This window comes from Echeneis naucrates, chromosome 15, assembly GCF_900963305.1.
Source record: "Echeneis naucrates chromosome 15, fEcheNa1.1, whole genome shotgun sequence".
Taxonomy (NCBI): Eukaryota; Metazoa; Chordata; class Actinopteri; order Carangiformes; family Echeneidae; genus Echeneis; species Echeneis naucrates.
Window position 1 is genome coordinate 20,111,356 of NC_042525.1, and position 11,387 is coordinate 20,122,742.

The window sequence follows — 11,387 nt, forward strand, 5'->3', positions numbered from 1 at the left end:
TCAACAAAGCGTAGTTAATATTGAGTTGATCAGATGTTGATCAACAGCCCCCACTGACATATAAATTCTGTAGTGTATTTTATTATATCCATTGAGCCATTTTCTTTATTTGAACTGTGAATTGAAGGTTGTTTTGCTCAGTGTCCATGTAAAAACTTGGACAAGCTTCTGTGCCCACTGCTTTTGCAGGCACTCGTTTCTGCAATGCACGCTTTGCATGTGTCACATAGAAATGACAAAAAACTAGACTGCTATTATTACTCCACAAGGTTTTCCACTGATTATGACGATGATGGTGATTGGTAATGTTTTATGGAGGAACCTCACAGTGTTGGAGACTGGCCTGGCTATGTGTAAAATTCTGCTGTCTTCTCAGCTTATGTCATTAATGATGACAGGGGCGCTTCACATACTTAACCATTAACTAACAGTGATCTGTCTTCCTTCTAGACCTCTTTGTACTCACAAATATTTAATTATATTAAATTAATAACACACTGGTATGTTGTTTCATGGTTCCATTATTACATAATAGCCTTGAGTATTATATGATGCACAGGACACTGTTATGAAGAAGCTTTATACTTGAAGAATTGATAAAATGACTGAAGACAATATTAGTTGGCAGCATGAGGGGCAGCGTTTGGTTGTCATATCAAACCTCTAGTTGATCAGTCTGAGGTCCAGTTGTTCAGTGGAAATGATTTGAGGAAGCAGTCTAGTCAGCTAGCATTATGTACAACAATATACTTAACACTATCTTAAAAAAATAATAATAGAAAAAAATAGACTTCTAAAAGGATTAAGCTTGTAGTTATGATCCTCTCAGCCACGCTGGAACACAGCGCAATGTACACTTTGTTCTTTTAGTCCTTTGTTGATTATGCACATTTTGTCTTTTTTTAAATATAGTTTGCAATACCTAAATGTCTTTTTCCCCACAAAAATGCTGTATTTTCTTTTTTTTACCAATGGTATTACTTAAAAATGTCACCAATAAAATGTACATGTATTTCAAAGAATGTCCTTTTGTGCAGTGTTTTCCTTGGAAGTCGATGTTTAGTTTCATAATTTTCATTTTTAAAGCACTGACAAAGATGAAAGATAAATTGTAAACAACCATTTCCAGTTTGTAATTTGATATTTTGAAACTGGAAGAAACACATTTATTTGAGGATAAAATAGAGCTGAGGAGTGAGAGATGAAACCAATATGTTCCAAATATCCTGATTGTCAGGCAGGTGTTTGGTACTATCCTTTCAATCTCACCATATCCATGACTGAATCTCTCTCTCCATCTCTAAACGGGATCATCCATCCATCCATCTTCTACCGCTTTTCAGTTTATGGATCATGGGGGTGCTGGAGCCAATCCCAGCCAACGTTCTGGGTGAGGGGCGGGGTATACCTTGGACAGGTCGCCAGTCCATCACAGCGCCAACACACAAAGACACACAGAGACAAACAACTACTCACACTCACTCAGAAAATGTAAACTCCGCACAGAAAGGACTAAATGGGGATATGATTTTTAAAAAATAATGTTATTTTGAAAAGGACTTTTAACTTAGAAACCAAGAAGACAATGTTTACTGAATAAATAAATCAAGGAAGTCGTAAATACAGTTTCCCAGATATTTCAATATAATCTGACCAATTTTTACAGCCAGTGGAGTTGTAGCTGATGATCATGAGGTAGAATGCAAGTTTCAGGCTCTTCACCAATGGCTTTAATTCACAGACACCGAACCGAGGTCCACTTTTAACTGTCTGTGAATGAAACACGGAGGCAAATCAGGTTAGTCCAGAATTTGGAGCTGGATGGTCCCATGATTCCCAGACATGAGCATGGAGACTGGCGATTACTGGTGGGTGATGGTGCCCATCTTGTGACCATCAAGGGCTCGTGCAGGGATTGGATGAGTACGTTGGACCCAGCCAAGCCCCAACTGCTGGGCCACAATCTCACTGATAAGGCAGGAATCGGCTCCAGAGTCATTGAGGGTTGTCAGGGTGTGAGAACCATCCAGAAGAAGCAGGAGCTTGGAGCAGTGGATGGTGAGTGTGAGGAGTCCCTGTTATTGAGCTCACCCTTACCTCCTCAACTGTCTCCTCTGTCTTTTTACTGGGCATATGGCAACAAAATGTCCTTCTCCAGAGCTATACAGGCAGAGCTTAGTTAACTGACGTTGGCTCCATTCTACGGGGCAGGGTTAGGGTAAGGGAGGTGCATCCCAGCCACAGGGGTTGGTGGCTAGCTGCCTGGCATCATTCCCATTGCGAGCCAGGATGGCCATGCGGATGGCCAGGTTGATGATGTCGTCAAGAGAGGTAGGAACTTCATTTGACACCAGCTCGTCTTTGATGTAATCGACCAATCTGTGCATGAAGGATCAATCTGCGCAGTGTGAAAGTCTATAGAGCAATAGACTATAGCAATTTCTCTGGATAAAGTAACACAAGTGGTACATGTCAAGGATGATGATTCACCTTCAGCTTTCACTAAAGGTAATAACTTTCTTTGTCTCCACATGACAGTTTGTATAAAGAGAGATATCAACTGAACTTGTCATGAGCTGAGCTAATGTAACGCTAAGGGAAGCAGAAAGGGAAAGTAAAATAGTAAGAATCAACACTAGCTATAAATTGACATAACTAAATTGTTAATGTTGCATAAGTGTGAGAGTTTTAAAATGTATATCGAATCCGCAGAGCTAACATTAGCATTTACATTTTGTATGCGTTAAATACTCTGTACTGTGTGGCATTTGCTAACCAAACGTTATTCCGATCCAAAAAATTGTTAAAGAATCTTGCACCTGTCATGTAAGCTTAAGTTTCTTTTATCAGGTGATGAGTACATGTTTAAGCTCATATTCTGTCCTGCAAACATGGACATAAATAATTTATTTATCAGATAGACATCAGTTTGTTCATGTAAACAACAGCTCCTCCTCATGTACTGTAGTCAGTCATGGAGTCCCGCAGGGTTCGGTACTTGGACCAATCCTCTTAACACAGCATCAACTTTCACTGCTATGCAGACGATACTCAGCTGTACCTATAAATGAAGCCAAATGAAGTCACTCAGATAGTCAGACTGCAGGCATGTCTTTAAGACATAAAGGTCTGGATGACCCAAAATTTTTTACTTCTTAACTCTGACAAAACTGAAGTTATTGTACTCGGTCCTAAGCACCTCAGAGAAATGCTATCTAATCATCTCATCAGTATGGACGGCATTAGTTTGGCTTCCAGCTCCACTGTAAGAAACCTTGGAGTAACATTTGACCAGGACATGTCCTTTGTCCCTCACATAAAACAAGTTAGTAAGGCAGCTTTCTTCCACTTGAGAAACATTAGGAAAATCAGAAACAACTTCTCTCAGGATGATGCAGAAAAACTAGTCCATGCATTTGTAACTTCTCAGCTGGACTACTGTAACTCATTACTATCTGGATGTCCAAGCAAATCACTGAAAGGCCTTCAGTTGATTCAGAATGCTGCTGCACGAATATTAACAGGAACTTGGAAGAGAGATCACATCCCTCCTGTGTTAGCTGCTCTTCATTTGCTACCGGTAAAATACAGAGTAGAATTTAAAATACTTATGTTAACATATAAAGCTCCAAGCTCCATCATATCTCAGAGAGCTCATAGTTCCTTATTGTCCTAGTCGGCCACTCCACTCTCTAGATGGAGGTTTACTTGTGGTTCCTAGAGTCTCCAAGAGTAAATCTGGAGGCAGATCGTTCAGTTATCAGGCTCGTCTTCTATGGAACCAACTTCCAGTAATGGTCCAAGAGGCGAACTCTAGCAATTTTCAAGACCAGGCTTAAAACTTTTGTGTATGACAGAGCTTATAGTTAAAAGGTTAAAGTCCATCTACTCTTTAGCTATGCTGCTATAGGCCTAGGCTACTGGGGGAAGGACTGAGCATCCCCTCCACTCACAATAATCACGCTTCTTAGAAAATCCCTGTGTCTCCCAGTTCTAAGCATGTGTACTGCATTTACTAACAATGCTAGTTTTTCTCGTTTTCCTACGATTTAAACTATTTTAGCCTATTATTCAACGTACTGTGTACTGCATTTGTTATTGGTGGTTATTGGAAGTTACCTCTCCAAAACATGTTGGTGGAGAGAGCTTTAGTCTGTCTTTTCACCCTTAAAATACTGTTTTCGCTATGCCGTGCACAACTGCTACCGGGCCGCTTTGTTTACACGAGAGAACAGCTGATCGCCCTGAAGCATTGCGACCAGAGGACATTAAAGCCATTCTGAAGAAGAAGAGGGCCTTCAGAGATGGAAATAGAGAAGGACTGAGAACAATACAGAGGTGCTTGAGGGTCAGGATCAGAGAGGCTAAGGAGGAGGACAGGAGGAAGCTGGAGTCAAGGCTTCAACTGAACAACACCAGAGAGGTCGGGAGAGGGATGAGAACCATCACAGGTTTCAGGTCAGCTGGCAACAGGGCCAATGAACTCAACCTGTTTTTCAACAGATTTCAACAGATTGGCACCAAGGTCAACAGACCAGTGGCGCTGACCTCCCACATCATGAAGACCCTGGAGAGACTCATCTTGGAGCAGCTCCAGCCCCTGGTCAAACCACACTTAAATCCTCTACAGTTTGCCAACCAGCCCCAACTTGGAGTTGAGGATGCCATCATCCTGATGTTCTCTTGAAGTCTCTCCCAGCTCCTCTCCTCTCTCTCCCTGTCGTCATCCTGCAGGTGGTGACGCATTGCCATCATTGCTCCCTTATACTCATTCATTACATACTACATCATCATCTCCATGAACTTCATGCAGCATCATCTTCCTGCCTACACCTGTTTGAATATCCCCCTCTCCTGCTCTCATTCTCACCCTACACTACATCCCCCCGCCCCCCGCCTCTCTCTCTCCCACTCTCAACCCAACCGGTCGAGGCAGATGGCCGCCCCCCCTGAGCCTGGTTCTGCTCGAGGTTTCTGCCTCTTAAAGGAAGTTTTTCCTTGCCACTGTCGCCAAGTGCTTGCTCATTGGGGGATCTGTTGGGTCTCTTTGGTCTAGACCTGCACTATATGTAAAGTACCTTGATTTAACTTTGTTATGATTTGGTGCTATACAAATAAATCTAATTTGATTTGATTGAATAAAAGACTGTGGCAAATTGTGTCCTGAGAGAGACTGAGTCTAAGCTAGCATGCTAGTGTTATTAAGTTTATCCAGTTCACTAGTTAATAAGTTAATAACCTAATACTATTAATAAAAAAAAACATTAGAATATCCAGCTGCTCCTACTTACTGCTAAAAGTAAATATGTTACCGGTAAACTGCTGCCTACCAGCTAAGTTAGTGTTGCCTTCACATACGGCCTGCATGGTTATTGGAAGGTTCCTGGCCTCAACACCCCATTGGTCATGCCCAGTCTCACCACCCTGCAGGAGGGCATGCTCAGCCAGGGGAAAGCCAAGTAGCGTTCCAGTAGCTTCTGATGCTACACTGTATGACCCAGGCCTACTATCTGTTTACCAGGTGTGTGCACTGCAGTAGACTTGACCACTCTGTTGCAATCTGTTTTACATCCTTCCTACACAAGCATGGAAAGGGTTAGGGAGCTGCTTCATGGACAATGAATGCAAAAACAAATTTTGTACATTTTTTTAATACCCAAATGAGCTTTTTTCCATGGTAACCTTTAGGGCCGTAGTCTCCTGGTCGACTGGTCAATTAGTTGGTCATTATGCTCTCTTCTGACCAAATTCTCATTGGTCAAATAATTCCCGTATTACTTAAATAAGGAGAAAAGTGCTACATCAACAACCTTCAAGCATTAATCCATTATTTCCTGTGGTGGGAGGGACAGACTAACAAATTACCTGTGAAAACGGGGGTATTCAAAACACCCCTGTGGTTTTCACAACTTTGAACTTCTCCAACTTAACAGCTGGAACTGCTAGGTCTAATTGTACTCCATGTTTAACAAGTGTTTGCTGAATGTTTACTGAATCAGTTCTCCTACAATTAGAACAAAGAGAACCCCTGCCAGGCCAAAAAACATTTTTTATACAAAAACAACGCCTAATATGCAATCACTCAGAAATTAATAGCGTTTGTGCAGCGCTATTCTGATAGCTGAATCAACCTCTGGGTCTGTCATGATGTATCCTGGATTTTGGTCATGTTTTATTTTGTTTCCCTCATTCAGTTTGTTTCCTGTTTTATTTGGTGTCGAACTCTCCTCTCTTTTCAGATCCACTTCCTGTCCTTATGTGTTGCCTTGCCCTGTCCTCGTCATCCCCTGATTTCCCCCACCTGTGCCTCATTAACCATAATCTCCTTGTGTATTTAGTCTCTGTGATCCCTACCATCTCTGCCAGTTTGTCTTTCTCTTGCAAGCGTTCCAGCATTTTTTCCTTGTCATTACTCTCTAGTGTTTCTGACCTTGGACTTACCCTTGGACTTTGCCCCTGCTGTACTCCTTTTGTACCTTTGCCTTCACTGACTGCCTTCCCGTGTACCGAGCCTGTTTATTAAACCTGACTTTTGGAAATCCCTCTGTTGGAGTTGTGCTCTTGGGTCCACCCTAATTTCCTGCCACCCCTGTCAGGGTCGTTGCCTGGGAAGCCTTGGTAGCATAGCGAGCGGGAAAGTGATCGGTAGGAAGGTGACGGTGGATGTGATCAGAGCAAAGGGAAAGGTTAGGATTGGATTGTCAGTTGTCAGATAAAACCCTTACCCCTTGTTTTTTTCTGTGGGCCAAGAGGCACCAGAGTGCTCTTAGTGTCATGGCATCTTTCTCAATTCATTGTTTTGGAAAAGCTGCAAACATTATCAGATGGCATCACAAATTTGAATTTTTAAAAAATTATTAATGTATTTGAGTGTAGGGCTGAAACAATTCCTTGAATAATTTGAGTACATCGATTTCAAAAACTGATCAACATGTCGTCATCAGCTACGCATCAGCCTTGAAGACCAGGCAGTCAGTCGGCTGGTTATGGTTCATGGCTACTACACTACTACATCACCTTTTTAAAATTGCTTTTTATAACCCAAACATTTCAAATCTGCTCCATTTTATGGGGTTAAAACATAAGTGGTGAACGCACGTTAGCCTTGGTTCGCTTCAACTCTTACAGTTAGCCTTGCCAATTCTGCAACCTTAACTTAGAGTTAAAATAAATTAATGTGCATTGCTTTATTATCTTTTTGTTAGCTTTATAAAATTTAACACTACACCCTTTATGTTACAAAATATTCTAAAAGCTTGGCATGAGAAGAATATCCAGTGAGGGCTAATTGCTTATTTATTATCTTCTTTTTTGTTAGGAATATACACTCGCACAACAATGAGAAATTACAGCTCTTTGGATGCCGATTGACTCTTCTTGTGAGTGAATTGATCCAAGTTGTGTTCCACTATAAACCAGCCAACTCTGACTGCCCAGTCTTCAAGGCTGATGTGTTGCTGTTGACAGCGTCTCTTCTTACTGCCTGTCTCCACTCCTCTTGTGTTCGCTTTCTGTTACCATCTCTTATGTTAACGGGTCGGTTTTGACCCGTGTCTTAAATCAGCTGTAAAATACACTAAAAACAATTAGCTATCATCCAATTTGTTTCTCATCTCTTGGTTACCTTGTTAGGCTTCCATATCCATGAAAATATTGGTTTTAATATTTTTGGTGTAGGCCTCTGGGCCTTTTTTTTGTCAGTGTACCCCTCGATTTCAATTTTAAAAAATGGTAAAATGAACCTCAACAGAATCATATAAATAAATAAAAGGTTGTTGTGTTACCTGACTATTACTAAGCGCTATTAGAACACATCTCTTAAATAAATTTGTTTTATTTATTTTTTTATTTTAATATTATTAACTATAGTAACATCTATGGTGTTACGGGTCATTTTCGACCCATATATATTTACTTCAAGAAAAAGGCAAAAAAGTATTTTTTTCAGCAATAGAACTTTAATATAAACACAAAATGAAAAGCAGAACAGGTCATAACACAAAATATAGATTTGCAAGGTCAAACAAACAACAACCAATCCAGCAAATCAAACCAAAATACGAAATCAGAGTAAAAGTCTCTGTGTGCAAGAACATGCATGTGTATGTGTGTGTGTTTAGCTGCATGTGTGGCAAAAAGTGACACTTTTAGTGTGTTCTTTGCAGAGATATTTCTTGCACTTGAAGCACAATACGTTTGTCTTTCTGTCCTTACTGCTTGGGCAGACTTGACACCTCTTTCTTTTAGAATCAGGTGGCCTGAGTGGGGTTGTGGCTGTGGCTGTGGCTGTTCTGGTTGGTGTTGAGGCAGGGCTGGCTGAGGAGGATGCTGTTGCGGATGCTCTTTGTGTTGCTGATGGCATGGACGGAGTGCAAGGTGAGCTCTGCAGCTGTCTGACCAAGGCGGCAGCGTCTGGGTCTCTGGGCAACTGTTCCCTTCGCTCAATGTGTGGCTTGACAAGTGAATTTCCCAGCTCCTCAAGAAACATTCTCCACTTGGCTTTTTTGGTTGAGTTCCACCCTTGGTGGATGTGGGTCCACAACACAAATGCATTACATGCAGACACATCAAGGATGTTGTAAAACACAACCATTGGCCATCTCCTGGTCATTCGCTGGCAAGTGTAGGTGGCAGTCAGCTTGTCCAGGTTGTCCACTCCTCCTTTGTTTTTGTTGTAGTCGAGGATGATTGTGGGCTTTTTGTCACTTCCTGATGACACAGCTGCATCTTTGCGAAGAGTCGACATAAGTATCACATTCCGTTTTCTTTTTGGACAATATGAGACAACAGTGGTGGTGTCTGTAAAAGCAAACTTTGAGGAAAGTGGAGCCCTGTCCTTCACCTGCAAGATTTCAGCAGATAGCTCAGGTTTATTTTTCTTCACTGTGCCCACCATGGTAAGTTTCCTCCTGAGAAGTTCTTGTCCAAGGTCATAGCTGGTAAAAAAATTGTCACAAGTGATATTGTGACCCTGCAGTCCAGCAGTCATATCGAGGACCACACGTTTTCCTTGGTTCTTCTCAGGGATGCCACTCGCAGCTTTTCCTGTGTAGATCTGTAGTTTCCAGGCATAGCTGGTTTTTGCATCGCAGGCTGCCCAGATTTTTATGCCATACTTCCCTGGCTTACTGGGTATGTATTGCCGGAAGGGGCATTTTCCTCGGAAAGCGACAAGACGTTCATCTACTGTCACCTCTGGCCCTGAGTTGAACATCAGACATCCCTGATGGGGGCAAGCTTGTCAGATCTTGCTCTGGTATCTCTGTTGTCAAATCTGAGGACTCTTGATATCATGCGAAAGGTCTGAAGTGACATTGTTGCTCGGAAAATATTTCTGCCTGTCGATGCGTCCCAAAGACTATCAGTGGCCTCATTGCAGGATCTGTACACTCAGCAAGAAGAAGAACACCAATATAGGCATCCAGGTATTCCTCATCAATGTCTTTCCACATGTCGCCATGGACTTTTTTTCCTTCCAGATTTGTCATAGCAATGATGACTCTTTTTAGTGACAATGGCATAAATAGCTCAAAACATGTCTCACTGACTCTTGTCACAGCAAACCTTGTGATTCCAGGGGTCATTTTGATGACATTTGCAGCAGCTGCCCTAGGTACTGAGCTCCAAAAGATCTTACCATTTTGGGACTTGAATCTTTCAGCGGGAGCAGCTTCACCACCGGTGACCTCCTCATCAGACTCATCAGATGTGTCTGTGTCTTCTGGATGATACTCCACATTGTCTTCCTCCTCAGAAACCTACTCTGTGTCCTCTCCCTCATTTTCACCAAAAAGACTATCCAGAACTTGGGTCACTGTAAGTCTTCTTCTCATTTTTGCGTGCTGCAAATTGGAGATGTGCACTCAATGACCACTCAAATGAGTGAATTGACGTAACATGTCTGGACATGCCCGTCTTTGTTTGTTTTGTTTTTGTGCAGGTATACTGGAAAACAAGGCAAAATGAGAATCCCCTAAAGCTCGCATGATTGGGAGAGGAGCTGGCTGTCAGTGTTTTGGCTGACAGTGCACTTATGATTTAAGTTTTGGTTCTAATTATTGCTTTATAATCTTACTTTTATAACTGGGTCGAAACCGACCCAAACAACACAAAGGTCATAATTTCAACCAGAGCATTTTATAATTTAGTGAAAACATTTTTTTTTGTTTTATTTTGTTGAAATAGAGGTTCTTGACAAAGTCAAAAAGCCTTGACGCAATAAACTAATTTACATGTTTTTTAATGCATTTAAAACTTGAAAACGGGTTGGTGCCGACCCAAACACCAGAGAAAGGCAATTTTTTTCTGTTTGGCAGCTTATAAAAACTTAGATCAGGGTTTGTTACCCTGTTAGTAGTGCACCCTACCACACAGCAGCTTTTGGCCATTTGTTTGTGTTCGCTGGCACATGGAGAGTGACAAGAGACACCTTCACACAATGGAGAGCTCTTGATTGTTTTCTCCTCCAGTGTGGGTGGGGATTAAATGCGCTCTGTCTCTATGGAGGCGAAAGTGATAATAAAGATAAATGTTGATCGTCTAAAAAAGCAAGCAATTGTTCATTATTAAGTGAAATGTCTTATTTTCTCAAGTATACAGTACAGGCCAAAAGTTTGTACACACTTTCCCAATCATTTGAATGAGAAAGTAGACCTTTGACCTGTACTGTATTTATAACTGCTCTTGAACTAAACAAAAATATGTTAAATTTGATTACTCGATTCATCGATGAAATTTTCAGTAGAATACTCGATTACTAGAATATTCAATAGCAACATCCCTTTTTGAGAGAGATTTGTTCATGTTCACCAACAATTTGAACCATCTTAGACCATTGGAATAACATGTATGAATGAAATTCACTGTGCTACGGCCCCGAGCTGTGGGCCTTAGAGCCCTCCTCCAGGGTTGGTTCTCGTCTATGTACTTTAAAACCTGTGTGTGTGTGGCTCTTATTCGTGTACCTTAAAACCTGTGTAACCCAGACTTGGGGCCACAGTAAAGTATGTCTCATCACAAGAGATCTCCCTGTAGAGAATCTTCTGTTTATGCTCACTAGGTTCAGGGATGCTGCCCATTGTGTTTTTGTTTTTGCACCAATTCAATAGGATAGTTAGATAGCCATTTGTGTTATTCCCTTTAGGTATTAGACAACTATTTCCCATTTGTTTAGGAGTCCTCCTTTTGTTATATTTGGTTCATTGTTTTGACAGCAACTGGCGGCCCTTTTCTGTTCATCTCCCTGTGTCCGAGCAACAATAAACACTTCTTAATTTACAATCCCTGCCACCATGTGTTACTTCCCGATTACCCTGCACGAGGTGGGTTTGTAACAGGCTGTAGTTCCCCTTTTTACGAGAATGCAATATTCAAGACATTGTGCTGAT

General features: G+C 41.5%; 1 pseudogene; it reads right to left on the reverse strand.

Annotated features, from left to right (window-relative positions):
* Positions 1–8,116: 8,116 nt before the first annotated feature.
* On the reverse strand, positions 8,117–11,078 carry LOC115055837 (piggyBac transposable element-derived protein 4-like; annotated as a pseudogene).
* Between the last annotated feature and the right edge of the window lie 309 nt (positions 11,079–11,387).